The 14,376-nt window shown below is 47.6% G+C and overlaps 1 long non-coding RNA gene across 1 annotated transcript in view; it reads right to left on the bottom strand.

Moving 5' to 3' along the window:
* The window catches only part of LOC145717572 (uncharacterized), a 51,262-nt gene that overhangs the window by 31,539 nt on the left and 5,347 nt on the right, over nucleotides 1–14,376 (bottom strand). The gene's annotated exons all lie outside the window — the stretch shown is intronic.

The following is a 14,376-nucleotide window of genomic DNA, read 5'->3' as shown; positions in this document are numbered from 1 at the left end:
TGGGGCCCCCAGAACCCAGACAGGCCCACCCCCATTGGGGTGGAAGGGGAGGCTGATCACCTCCCAGAGACCTCTTAGAGGTCTCCCAGGTAGGGATTCCCAGGGAGGGAATGTAATAACTTCTGGAGTGAATGTGTGAGTGAGTGTGCAGTCCAACCTGGCTTGCTCAAGCAGACTGATTCTGTGACTCCACAGGCCGGCACCCTTAAGGTGCCCAGAAGCCTGCTGAGCCTGAGTGGGCCCGTCTGCGATTCCATGGTGAACGGCATACGGTATATGGCGGGATAAGAATAGTTTCCGATCGTAAGTCACAACGCTGAGACCACTATGGCTAAGCCTCACCTAAGCTCCTTCAGGACACGGCCAGACGGGCATCTGATTGGCCTCCTCATCTCAGGAGGCATCCCCCACCCCTTTGTCTGTCTCTGCGCCACCGCACACGGGGACATCACCATGGGGTCAGGGCAGAGTAAACCTACGGTTCTAGAGACCATGATCAAAGGTCTGGCCAAATTGCCTAAGCCCAGTCGTGTGTGAAATGCTTCAGAACACTTGATGGAGACAAAGCAGACCAACCAAAATTGAGATCATGAGACAGGCCTGGGGTCTGGAATTTGCAGAGGTCGGAGGACCTGGGAGTCAAGTCGGCCTTCTCTAACAAGGCAAGATCTACAGCTGTTTAGGTTCTTTAGCTTCACAGAGCACCTTTCCCTGTTGTCTCTGGGTGGTGGGAGGTTGGGGCGAGCATCCCCCAGGGATAGGACAGGTCTCAGGGAGAGGCAGGGGACACTGGCTCTTCTGGAGAGGACTGGGGTAAGGAAGTTGGGGGAGGAACCCTACTAAAATGAAAAGAAAGAGGTCAGATCAAAAGCCAAGCTGCTACACTGTTCAAAGGCAGATTCTGCTTGTCTGGGGGTAGGGCTGACATTGGCAATTTAAACAAGATACCCCAGGCGATACAGATCCTGCTGGTCCACTGGCCGCACTCTGAACAGCAAGGCTTAGACATTGTTTCCAAACCTCCTTTATAAGCATCACCTGGGAGGGCCCTGTTAAAAAGACACCTATTTGGGGGATGGGGTAGCCAGGTGATGGGTATTACGGAGGGCACGTGTTTTGATGAGCACTGGGTGTAATAGTATCTGGCCTATGCAAACCCACTGAATCAAAATGGGTGGGATGGGGGGAATATCCCAGAAGCTGTGTGTTTAAAAAGCAACCCCCCGGCGCACCTAAGTGGCTCAGAAAAAAAACTGTCAGACTCAGGATACTGAGCCTGATGGAAGAAGGCACAAATCTGCCAACAGGTCTGATACCTTGGTTTTCTCCTCACCCAAGGGAAAAGAGAACTAGGGCCTGAGAGGAAAAGGATCATCATCTCCCTGCCACAGCCCCAGACAAAAAGGGGCCTACGAGAAATTCCTGGGGGCTGCAGGATTCTGCCGCATCTGGATCCCTGGGTTCTCCGCAGTAGCAAGACCCCTTTACGATTTCTTAGGGGGACCAGATCAAGAACCCCCTGCCTGGACTGAAAAGGAAAAAATAGCACTCGGGGTACTCACCCAGGCTGTTGGACCCTGGCAACGGCCAGTTGCTTACCTGTCAAAGAAGCTGGACCCCATGGCAGCGGATGGCCACCATGCCTCAGGGTGCTGGCAGCCACAGTCCTGCTCATCAGGGAGGCAGACAAACTTACCCTGGGGCAAGAACTTAACATCAAGGTCCCACATGGAGTTGTGTCCCTCATGAACCCTCAGGGACACCACTTCCTTCCCAGCTCTCGGCTAGCACAATACCAAGGCTCCTCTGCGAAAACCCGCGGGTCACCCTCGAAACAGTAAGGACATTAAATCCAGCAACCTTTCTCCCCACGGAAGAGGGGGAACCAGACCATGACTACTCCGAGGTGACTGATGAAGTCTACGCGAGCTGTCCAGATCTGCGGGATCAAGCCGTAAAGAATCCAGAGCTCACGCTGTTACCTACGAGAAGGTGCCCGGAAAGCGGGTTATGCAGTAACCACAACCACTGAAGTCCTAGAAGCTAAGGCATTACCAGCTCGATGGTCAGCTCAACAGGCTGAATTAGTCCGAGCCTGAGCCCTCAGTGAAGGCAAGTGAGTCAACATCTATACTGACTCTCGGTACGCCTTTGCTACTGTAGGAAAGGGGCCTCCTAACTGCAGCAGGAAAAGCTAACAAGAACAAGGAGGAGATACTGAGACTCCTCGAAGCTGTCTGGCTTCCAAAGGAAATAGCAATCCTGCACTGTAAGGGACCCCAGAAAGGAGATTACCCCATAGCGTGGGGAAATCGTCTGGCAGATGAGGCAGCCAAGACTGCAGCCAGTGAGGACATGGGCAGAGCCCCTTCCCTCACCATGGCCCTGACACCCCCGGAAGAAGTCCCTCCGCCCAGTTATATTAAAATGGAAAAGGAATGGGCCATGGCGGAGGGGGCCACCCTGACTGAAAAGGGATGGTGGATGGTGCCAGATGGGCGCATCTTTGTTCCAACAGCAACTGGAGGGCATCTAATCAAGGAACACCACCAACTCACTCATCTGGGAAAAGCTGCATTAGAGGCCCTTCTCAAGAAGCACTCCTACATCAGTCAGCTTCCAGCACTGTGCTGAGTAATGAGCGAATGATGCTTAATAGCATGCATATACTCTGGGTGGGTTGAAGCCCTCCCAACCAGGACGGAGCAAAGCCGGGAAGTAGCTAAAGTCCTCTTGCAGGAGATCATGTCCCGGTTCGGCCTGCCATTAACAATACAAAGTGACAATGGACCTGCATCTGTGGCAGACATCATACAGGTCTTGACCAAATCTCTCAACATCACGTGGAGACTCCACACCGCTTACCAGCCCCAACGTTCGGGGAAAGGGGTTTTCGGGAGACTATGGAGTCAGAATGAACCCCAGCAAGTTGAGAACCCTATGTGAATTGGAATGGCCCACCTTTGATGTCGGGTGGCCTTCAGAAGGGACACTGGATGTCCCAACGATTCATCGAGTATGGCGAGTCGTAACAGGAGAACCAGGACACCCTGACCAGTTTCCGTACAATGACTCCTGGCTAGGAATTGCTCAGACCCTTCCCCCTGGGTAAAAATCAGCAAAAGCCCGAGTCTCCACAAATCCTAGCCGGAGATCCCGAGGATGAACCAGACCTGCCCCCACTGTACATACCCCCAAGACCGTCTACACCTGGCCCTTCAGCTCCAGACACTCCGCCGCCATCGGTTTCACTGGTGCCCCCAGGCCCAAAGGATCCACTTTCTCCAGGACCAGCAGCCAGGCTGCGCCCGAGGCTGGGCACAAGCGCTCTCCAAATGCCGGTACGAGAGACACGGGAACCCGAGAAGTGCCATGAAGATGGGATGGTCCAACCTGGCTGTTCCATGATGTATTATCAGCCCTTCTCCACCACCGACCTCCTCAACTGGAAACATAACACCCCATCCTACTCTGAGAAACCACAGGCTATGGTAGACCTCATAGAATCCCTCTTCCAACTCATTGGCCAACCTGGGAAGGCTGCCAACAGTTACTCTGCACCCTGTTTAACACAGAGGAAAGGAGGAGAATAATGAAAGGTGCACGGCAGTACCTGGAAGAGCACGCACCAGCGGGAGTCATTGACCCTGCTGCCTGGGCTAACACGGCCGCACTGGAAGAGTGCCCAGCATGGGACTTCACCACAACTGAGGGACAGGTCCACATCCGCTGGTACCAGGAGGCCCTCCTCCGGGGAATCCAGGTAGGAGCTAAGAAACCCATGAACATGACTAAGGTATCCTCGGTCACTCAGCCACCAGGGGAGTCCCCTGGGGACTACTACAGAAGATCTATGTGAAGCCTACAGGATATACACCCCATTTGACCCTGAGGCACAGGAAAGCCAACAGATGGTAAACACCTCCTTCGTGGCTCAGGTCGCCCCAGACATCAGAAAAAAACTTCAGAAACTAGAGGGTTTTGCCGGGATGACCATCACCCAACTAACAGATTGCCAATAAGGTCTACATGAACAGGGAGGTCACAGCCTAACGGGAAGCCAACAAAAAGATGAAAAAGTCAGCCTCCTTGCCGCCGCCCTGAAAGAAAAGGACAACACAAAGATGGGGAGACCCCAACCACCGAAAGGGGGGGAAGCCCAGAACCCCCTTGGCAAGGGATCAGTGTGCCTACTGTAAAGAGAAAAGGCATTGGAAAAACGAATGCCCAGCTGCTACAAGGAAGAACCCCAAGAGGAGGACCTCACAGGCCTTGCAGGAATGGACTCAGACTGAGGGGGACCGGGCTCTTTCCTCCTTGGCCCCCATGAGCCCATGGTCAGAATGAAGGTGGGGGGGCCAACCAGTGACTTTTATGGTTGATACTGGGGCTGAGCACTCTGTTGTCACCTCCCCAGTGGCCCCTTTCAGCAAAAGCACTGAGACCATCCTTGGGGCCACTGGGACACGAGCGATACAGCACTTTTGCCAGGATTGCCAGTGTGAACTCGGGGGCCACAAGGTCCAACATGATCTGCCTGATTGTCCCATCCCTCTCCTGGGCCGAGACATACTCTCCAAGCTTAGGGCTCAGATAACCTTTGAGCCCACTGGACACACTAGCCTCCGATTGAACCCAAGGCAAGAGGAGACAGGGTCTCTGAACAGTAGAGCGAATGAATCGCAGCCCTCAAGGGAACCTTAGCAAAGTTTTTGTCAGGAAACTAACTTCCATGGCCGGATCTGCTACCCCTAGCTCTCCTGCATGCTCGCTGCACGCCCAGGACATCAGGTTTCTCCCCATTCGAATTAATATATGGATGTCCTCCCCCATGCTTGGGAAGCCTTCCAGGAAACTTGCATCAGGTTGGAGTTAAAGAGATAAAGGAGCAGCTTCAGGCCCTGGGGGCCACCCTAAATAAATTACAAAAGTACACCTTTGAGAGGGCCCCGATCTCCTTAGGGTCTCAGGTATACTCCTTCCAGACAGGGGACTCAGTTTGGGTCAAAGATTGGAAGAAAGAAGAAAGCTCATCATCCGGATGAGGAGCCGTGCCAGTGGAGAGTCCAGCCAGACTTCACGAACCCACTCTGGCTTCGGCGTGATTTCCCTCATCTTGAGAGTCGGACTCTACACTGTTGCCCCTCCTGACTGGGCTTTCCCCCAGAGGCTTCTACCTAAGGTCATAGATCCCACTTTTACTGGCCCTCTGCTGTCTACTTCTGAGCGCGTTTCACTATGGTTTTCCTGGCCCCAGTCAGTCCTGGTCTTCTGCTACCTGGTGTGCTGTTAAGTTTATGATTAAGTCCGTGTTCGCCCCAAGCCTTGCAGTCAGCCCTCAGAGTCAAACAGAATGATGCCCTGTAAACTAGGTGTTTAAAGGGGCATCAAAGGGGGGAATGATTAGGAAAATCTGTGTCCTATGATGGCCGACCGAGCCAGCGAGAGAGTCCCAGTCCTTGCCCCGGGGCTCTTCCGGGTTCTTCTCCTTGCTCCGCTTCACGCACGCGCCAAAAGTGCCCAGTATGCGGAAGTAGAAGTGTATAAATTGCCCCCTTTGTGCTCAGGGCTCAGACCTTTGGAGACCACTCTCCTCTGAGCCCGCCGGGATTAAATAAACCTCCTGTCCTCCAAGATCTCCAAGTGCCACTTGGTTCCTCCATCGGGAGATCCAGTCCAGGTTCCATAACAAACGTACCTCTACGTTGGCCTCCTTCTCAGGCTGACTCCCCCCGCCCCCTCCTGGGAAAAACAATGGCAACTCCAGGTTCACGTCCTATTAAAAGCCTGAGTAACCCAGACAAAATATCAGCAAAGATCCCAGAATTGAACCTCATTGGCTCAGCCTAACCAGGTACCCATTCCAGAACCTCTGGCAGTGGCCAGGGTACAGTTTTCCAGGCTTGGGGCATGTGCCCATTCCTGGAGCTAGGAAAGGGGGTCACAGCCCAAACTATAGGGGCTGAACACAGGGACAAGTTTTCCCCAAAGGAAAGTATGAGGGATGTTACTCGAAGAGGAGAGAATGGTTGCTGGTCAGAGGGAAGCAAGAGATGTCCTCTACAGTCAGTCACACAGATCTCTGCTTAGAGGGCTTGAGGGTGTGACTTTATCCAGCTTTCTTGCCTCCTTGAACCACTAAGGGAAACGAGCCACCGAGGCTTGGCTCTTGGAAAGGAAAGTGTCTGCAGTGAAATCTTTTCTCCTCTTCTCTCTTGTTCTCTTCTCAACCTTCCCCCTATAGCTCCTCTTTTTCTAGCCTTTGAATCTGGCATCCCTCCCCTCTTCCCTGTGAAATTCCATCCTCCCATCTTTTGGGGGAGGGGAGCTTCAGTCAGATGCTAATAGAAACTCTCTTCTGGCCAAATCTCCTACACCCATCGGGCCATGCCCACGTTCTAGGCTCTGGTTCTGAAGTTGCAAGAATTTGGTGGGTGTATCAGTCAGGATTCAACTGGAGAAGCAGAACCACTAAGCTATATTTATAAATAGCTATGAAGGCACTTGTTACTGGATCTGATCTTATGCAATCCGGGGAGTGAATGAAGCAGTCTCTGTCAGGGTGTTTTCTTTGAGTCTGATATGGGAACTTGGAGACCACAGGGCAGGCAGGCAGGAAGGGAAGATGGACGTCAGGTCAGGGAGAGCAAGAATTAGCAGGAGCACGCAGGACAGACTGGAGTCCATGAGGATGGACTGAGCCTATGTCAGTTCCTCTTGCCTCTGACAACCTTGGTGGTGTGTGTGTCCTGCTGGAGTCAGAGCCCTTCATCAGGGGGCTAAACACACACCTAGCCCGGGAGCTAGGAAGCTGAAGGAGGATCCAGGGGAAGGTGGAGCAGTTGTAGGACCAACGGAGTGAGCCAGCAGATAAAGGACAGCATGTATGAGCTTCTAAGAGGCTGCTACTTCCTGCTGCCCCAAATCTTCCATAAGAATCCCTCCTATGGGCTCAACCTTACTGAAAGCCCACTGAGAAGGGTATTCTGGGAAATGTAGTTCAATGCAAGCAAGTCGATACATTATGAAGCCACCGCACCAGTCTACCCTTTGTCACCCTGCACATACACATCTCCTCAAACCATACTTAGTCTCCAAATAAAGAGAATAACAGAGTCAAGCTTTAACTAAAGTATACATCTGTGCCAGCTAAAACTCAGAATTTGCTAGCCCTTTCCTAAGGAGAAGATAGAATATATCTTTTTTTGTTGTTATTGGTTGATGCTCATTCTTCTCATAGCTGATTCTACAGCTTTGATAGCTTTATTGCTCAATATGTAAACTACAAGATAACTACTATGAACACATCCTATGTTAGCTAACAAGGGGAAAGAAGGAAAGAAAATAAAAATATGTGGTATGTATATATATACACACACACACAAACATATTCATTTCAAAAAAGGGAAGAAATAAGTCTTTCTTTCTACAAGTATAGCTACTACAGTTCTTACTTCTGCACCTGCTCACAGCTGGCATTTATAATTACATTTATAACTACCTTTCCCATTACCCATTTGCTGTGGTCTCAATGTTTAGGGTCCCCCCAGTTAATATGTTGAAATTCTAATGACCAATATGATGGTACTAGGAGGTGGGGCCTTTGGGAGGTGATTAGGTCATGGGGGTGGAGCCCTTATAAATGGGACTCTTATAAAAGAGACTCCAGAGAGCTCCCTAGCCCCTTCCACCATGTGAGGATATAACGAGAAGTCTGGACCCAGAAGAGGGCCCTTTCCCCACCATGCTGGCACCCTGATCTTGGACTTCTAGCCTTTAGAAGTTTGAGAAGTAAATTTCCATTGTTTATGAGTTCCCCTGCCTGTGATATTTTGTTATAGCAGATGAACGGACTAAGATGCCATTCCATATTCACTCTGCCCTCAACAGTCACCTTGTCTGGTCTGTCTCTACCCTCCATTCTGTCAGTTTTTGCATCATATATGTTCATGATCTATTATCAGGTATGTAAAGGTTAATAATTTTTTTAAGGATTTTATATATTCATTTTAGAGATAAAGCAAGAGAAAGAGTGGGGAGGGGAGGAGCAGTGGGAGAGAGATAAGCAGACTCCACACAGAGCTCAGAGCCCAACACAGGTCTCCATCCCATGACCCTGAGATCATGACCTGAGCTGAAATCAAGAATCAGGTGTGTAACTGACAACCACCCAGGCACCCCGAATGGTTTATAATTCTATCTTCTTGTTGTATTGAACTTTTGCTTAATACAGAATGTACTTTGTCTCTTGTAACATTTTTATTTAAAGTCTATTTGGTCTGATATTAGTAGAACCATCCTGCTCTCTTTTGGTTACTCTTTGAATGGAATATCTTTTTCCATCCTTTTGCTTCCAATCTATTTTCAGTGTATTTGTGAATTCAGATGATTTCAATCTATTCTACCTATTTGTGTATTTCATTTTCTTTCTCCCTCTTTTTTTAAAGATTTTATTTATTTGACAGAGACACAGTGAGAGAGGGAACACAAGCAGGGGGAGTGGGAGAGGGAGAAGCAGGCTGAGCAGGGAGCCCGATGCGGCGCTCGATTCCAGGACCCTGGGACCATGACCTGAGCCAAAGACAGACGCTTAACGACTGAGCCACCCAGGCGCCCCTTGTATTTCATTTTCAATCTGATTTTAGATCCAATCTCTTTGGATCTAAAATGAGTCTCTTGTAGACAACATATGTTTTTGTCCCTCCTGCCAGTCTCTGTCTTTTGATTGGAGAGTTTCATTCATTTCCATTTATAGTAATTATTGTTAAGGAGGGATTTAACTTCTGCCACTTTCTTATTTGATTTCCATATGTTTTACAGCTTTTTAGTCCCCCATTTCATACATTACTATCTTTTTTTATGTTTAGTTAACTTTTTTGTAATGAAGTATTTAAATTTCTTTCTCATTTCCTTTGTGTATATTCTATAGCTATCTTCTTTGTAGTTACAATGAGGATAATATTTAACATCTTAAAGTTATAACACTCTGATTTGAATTTAGACCAGCTTAATTTCAATAATGTACAAAAACTCTGCTCCTTTACAGTTCTGTTCCCATCCCTTTGGGTTGTTGATGTCACACAATTACATCTTTAAACATTCTGTGCCCCAAAACATAAATTAAGAATCCTTTTTAATGGATTAGTCTCAAATCATGTAGAAAACAAAATGTGGTGTTAGAAACCAATGTCACAATAACACTAGCTTTTAGACTAATAATTTTTTAAAATGTCTCTCAGATAATATAGCAAACAAAAAGTACGCTTATAAATCATTATTAAAATAATATTAGCTTATTAATTGGCCATGTGTGATATTGTGATTGATAATATGAAATGTGTGGTTTCCATCCCATTCCTGGCACAGAGCTCCTAAAACCCTCAGACAGAGTGATAAAGATGTCTTTTGTTATGTTAATGAGGTGATTCTTGGACCATGCCTAAGGATGAGAGATGACTGCCAGTGGAGCCAATCACGTGACTGGAGATTTGGAAATTTCCATCTTACCACCCCACCTCCTGGGAAGAGAAGGGGCTGGAGGTTGAGTTGAATCACCAGTAGTCAGTCTTGCCTATGTAATGAAGTCTCCATAAAACCCCAAAATGATGGAGTTCAGAGAGCTTCTGGGTGGGTGAAGACATGGACATCTGGGGAGAGTGATGCACTCAGAGAGAGCATGGAAGCTCCACACCCCCCTCCCCATACCTTGCTCTATGCATCTCTTCTATCTGGCTCTTCCTGAGTTATATCCTTTTATAACCAGTAATAAACCAGTATTCTGGTAAGTAAAATGTTTCCCTGAGTTCTGTGAGCCCCTCTAGCACACTCACTGAACCCAAGGAGGAGGTTGTGAACTTCTGATTTATATAGCCAGTCTCTCAGAAGCACAGGCGACAACCTGAACTGCCAGTTGGTATCTGAAGGGGATGCAGTGTTGTTGGACAGAGCCCTTAACCTGTGGAATCTGATGCTATTTCAGAGTAGATAGTGTCAAAATCATGAAATTGTAGGACACCCAGCTGCTGTTGAAGAATTGCTTGGTGTGGGGGAGGGGGGGAACCCACATGTCAGAATTGGGTACAGAATCACACCATGTATTTGCTTTTATTAAGATCTCCTTCATTTCCTTAGATGGTTTCCAGGTGTTGTCGAGGGCTTTTTTTTTTTTAAAGATTTTATTTATTTATTTGACAGAGAGAGACACAGTGAGAGAGGAACACAAGCAGGGGGAGTGGGAGAGGGAGAAGCAGGCTTCCCGCCGAGCAGGGAGCCTGATGGGGGGCTCGATCCCAGGACCCTGGGATCATGACCTGAGCAGAAGGCAGACACTTAACGACTGAGCCACCCAGGCGCCCTGTCGAGGGCTTTTCATATCACCCCACAGGATCACCTCTTGTGGAGGAACAAACTCCCTCGGCTTACTTTTTAAATATGAGAATGTTTTCATTTTGTTCTCACTTTTGAAAGACAGTTGCTGGATATGGAATTCTTGGTTAACAGGGTTTTTGTTGCTGTTGTTTTTTCTTTTAGAACTTTGAATATATCAGCCCACTGCCTTCTGTCTTCCATCTGATGAGAAATCTGCTGATAATTGCATTGAGGATCTCCTGTATGTGACAAGTCATTTCTCTCTTGCTGCTTTCAAGATCCTATCTTTTTTATTTTGGCTTTGGGAAGGTAGCTGTGCTCACCACTATACCACCAATGAACGTTTCTTTGGCTTTTGGAAGTTTGATTGTAAAGTGTTTCAGTGTGGGTCTCTTTGAGTTCACTTTGCTTAGAGTTTGTTGAGATTCTTAGATGCTTATATTCATGTCTTTCATCAAATTTGGGAAGTTTTCGGCCATTATTTCTTCAAATATGCTCTCTGCCCCTTTCTCTCTTCTCCTTCTGGCACTCCCACAATGTGTATGTTGGCCCACTTGATGTTGTTCCGTAGGTCACTTAGGCTCTGTTCGCCTTTCGATCTTTTTTACTTTCTGTTCCTCAGACTCAATAATTTCCATTGTCCTGTCTTCGAATTCACCAGTTCTTTTTCTGTCTGCTCAAATCTGCCATTGAATCCCCCTAGTGAACTTTTCATTTCTGCTATTATACATTTTAGTTCTAGAATTTCTTTTAGGTTTCTTTTCAGGTTTTCTGTCTTTATTGACATTTCCATTTTGCTCATACATGTTGACTTTCCCCACATATTCTTTTAGTTGTTTGAGCTTCTTTAAGGCAGTTGTTTTAAAGTCTTTGTCTATTAGATCTGCCACCAGACATTTTTCAGGGGCAGTTATGGTTGCTTTATTTTTTCCTTTTTTTTTTTTTAAGATTTTATTTATTTATTTGACACAGAGAGAGAGACAGCGAGAGAGGGAACACAAGCAGGGGGAGTGGGAGAGGGAGAAGGAGGCTTCCCGCCGAGCAGGGAGCCCGATGTGGGGCTTGATCCCAGGACCCTGGGATCATGACCTGAGCCGAAGGCAGTAGCTTAACCAACTGAGCCACCCAGGCGTCCCTTATTTTTTCCTTTGAATGGGTCATGCTGGGGCGCCTGGGTGGCTCAGGTGGTTCAGCGTCTGCCTTCGGCTCGGGTCGGGATCCCAGGGATCTGGGATCGAGCCCCACGTCGGGCTCACTGCTCAGTGCAGGGCCTGCTTCTCCCTCTCCCCTGCCATTCCCTCCGCTTGTGCTCTCTGGCTCTGTCTCTCTGTCAAAAAAAAAAAAAAATCTTAAAAAAAAAATGAATGGGTCATGCTTTCTTGTTCCTTTGTATGCCTTGTGATTTTTTTTATTGTTGTTAAAAAAATGGACATTTAAATCTGATAATGTAGTAACTGGAAATCAGATTCTCCTCATCCCCAGGGTTTGCTCTTTTTTGTTATTGGTTTTTCCTTTTTTTTTTTAAATTGTTATAGGCTGTTTCTGTGCTAAGGATCAGACTGGGGTGTAAACTTAAAATCTTCTGAGGTCTTTTCTGACCTTGCATCTCTCCCTGTATATGCAATTGTTTTTGAATGTCCTAGTCTTTACTATCTGGCTCCCAAAAGGGGAAAAAGAGACAAACGAAGGTGGGGATAAAAAGGCACCAGCTCTTTAAATCCCCTGGAAGTCACTGCAGCTGGAGAGGAAGAAGCTGGAACAATGGGGAGAAGTGCAGCAATAGGGCTGCCTGCCTCTCTCTGCACCTCTGTGACCAGAAACAGCAGTCTCTGGAACACGGTACAGAGGCTCCTCAAAAAGTTAAAAACAGAGCTACCCTACGACCCAGCAACTGCACTACTAGGGATTTATCCAAAGGATACAGTGATCCGAAGGGACACGTGCACCCCAATGTTTATAGCAGCCATGTCCACAATAGCCAAACTGTGGAAAGAGCCCAGATGTCCATCAACAGATGAATGGATAAAGAAGATGTGGTCCATATATACACAATGGAATATTACTCAGCCATCAAAAAGAGCGAACTCTTGCCATTTGCATCAACGTGGATGGAACTAGAGGGTATTATGCTAAGTGAAATAGGTCAGTCAGAGAAAGACAAATGCCACATCATTTCACTCATATGTAGAATTTAAGAAACAAAACAGGTGCACATAGGGCAAGGGAAGGAAAAATAAAATAAGATGAAAATTGAGAGGGAGGCAAACCATAAGAGACACTGAACTCTAGACACAAACTGAGGGTTGCTGGAGGGGAGGTGGGTGGGGGGAACAATAACTGGGTGATGGGCATTAAGGAGGGCACTTGATATAATGAGCACTGGGTGTTATATGCCACTGATGAATCACTAAATTCTACCTCTGAAACTAAAAAAAAGAAAGAAAGAGAAGAGAAAGAAGAAAGAGAAGAAAAGAGAGGAAAGAAAGGAAAGAAAAGAAAGAAAAAGAAGTGGCAGTCAGCGATCAGACCACTGATCCTCTATATTTGGAGGACAAGGTGCTTTTTGCCCACTTTGGTCTTGCAGGGTGTGTGCAAGCTGCAGCGGGAACATGGGTACAGCTGCCGGCCACGGGGCTGCGGGCTGGGTAGCCCTGACTCTGCTAAGAGCTGAAATTGACGAAAACGCACCACAATTTACCATCCTAGCCTTCCTCTGGAAGTTTGCAGGCTTCAGGAGTTTCCAGAGTTCCAAGATGAGTCTGCCAGTGCAATTGCTCTCCAGGTAGGTGTGACCTACTCTGCCATCTTCCCAGAATCCTCCCGGGGTTTCTTTGTGGGGTGATGACAATGCAGTAACTTTGGTTGTGGTGAAGGTTGTACATACCTGTGAATATACTAAAAACCATTAGCTGGTACACTTCAAAGATGTGGATTGTATGGTATATAAATTATAAGAAAGCGATTATTAAAAAAAAAAATGCTGCTCTTTCCATGAGGGAAGCAGTTGGATGTAATCAGCCTGCCATCATCAAGCTGACTGATCCTCTTGAGGAACGGTGCCAGATCTGGGGATTTAGTGCTGGTCTTTGCTGCTAGCAGATTGGGCTCTTACCAGTGGCAGTAGCCAGATCAGCCTTTGTGAGCAGAAGTTCTCGTGTGGATCCCATGCACAGTTCCCCTGGCTGCCCCCCCTGGCTGCGTGGTTAATGAGCTGGCTGGGTAATGACAGGAGTGGCTGGGGAGAGTGGCTGACTGGTGTCCACAAAATGGCTTCTCCTATCTTCCTAAAATCTTATTTTCTGAGGTCACTCTGGTGAGCATCCACATGGGACACAGTTCTCCTCCTCTTCTGGAGAGCTCTATTTTCTTATCTCCTCCCCAGACCTCTTTGTAGCAGTCTCTGACCATCTAGCCAAACCATTAGTCACAACTAATGAATTGATACAGATCCGTATTTCTGGGCATCCTCTTCTTTCAGTCCAAATGGGCAACCAGGTGCATTGCTCAAATTTCTGCCAATTGGCAAAATTTCCCTTTACCCCCATCCTTCAAGGGTGCCCAGAACGGGGCTGCAGTGATGCAGCTGTCCACTTTTGGGTGGTGCCTCCATGTCCTGCAGAACTGTCCTGTAAACCAGAGTTTTATGTCACCAGAGTTTTACTATTTGCAAAACCTGAGGTTTTTGTTTTGTTTTGTTTTCTTCACAGTCAACTGGTCATAGAGAACTCCCCATTAGCCATAGGTGAAGTTTGAGATCCAGAAGGCGTTGAAGCAGGAATCATGGATCTGGACATCGGGGCAACTTCCTCGGGCAAAGTACTTATTGCTTTATGACCTGCTAGAGCCATCTTGTATAAACCACTTCCACAGATCGCTGCTGCGCATGCCTAGCTTTGCGACTTCTTGGGTCGTACAACAGGTAATGGTAGGTAGCTCCATTTGCATAGTATCTTAGTGGCCTGGGGTCAAATATTTAGCTTCTACTAAAGCCCAGTAGAAAGCCAAGAA

The sequence above is a fragment of the Leptonychotes weddellii genome, chromosome 16, assembly GCF_054177405.1.
Source record: "Leptonychotes weddellii isolate Sample4059 chromosome 16, ASM5417740v2, whole genome shotgun sequence".
Lineage (NCBI taxonomy): Eukaryota > Metazoa > Chordata > Mammalia > Carnivora > Phocidae > Leptonychotes > Leptonychotes weddellii.
This window is presented reverse-complemented; position numbering and strand designations above follow the sequence as displayed.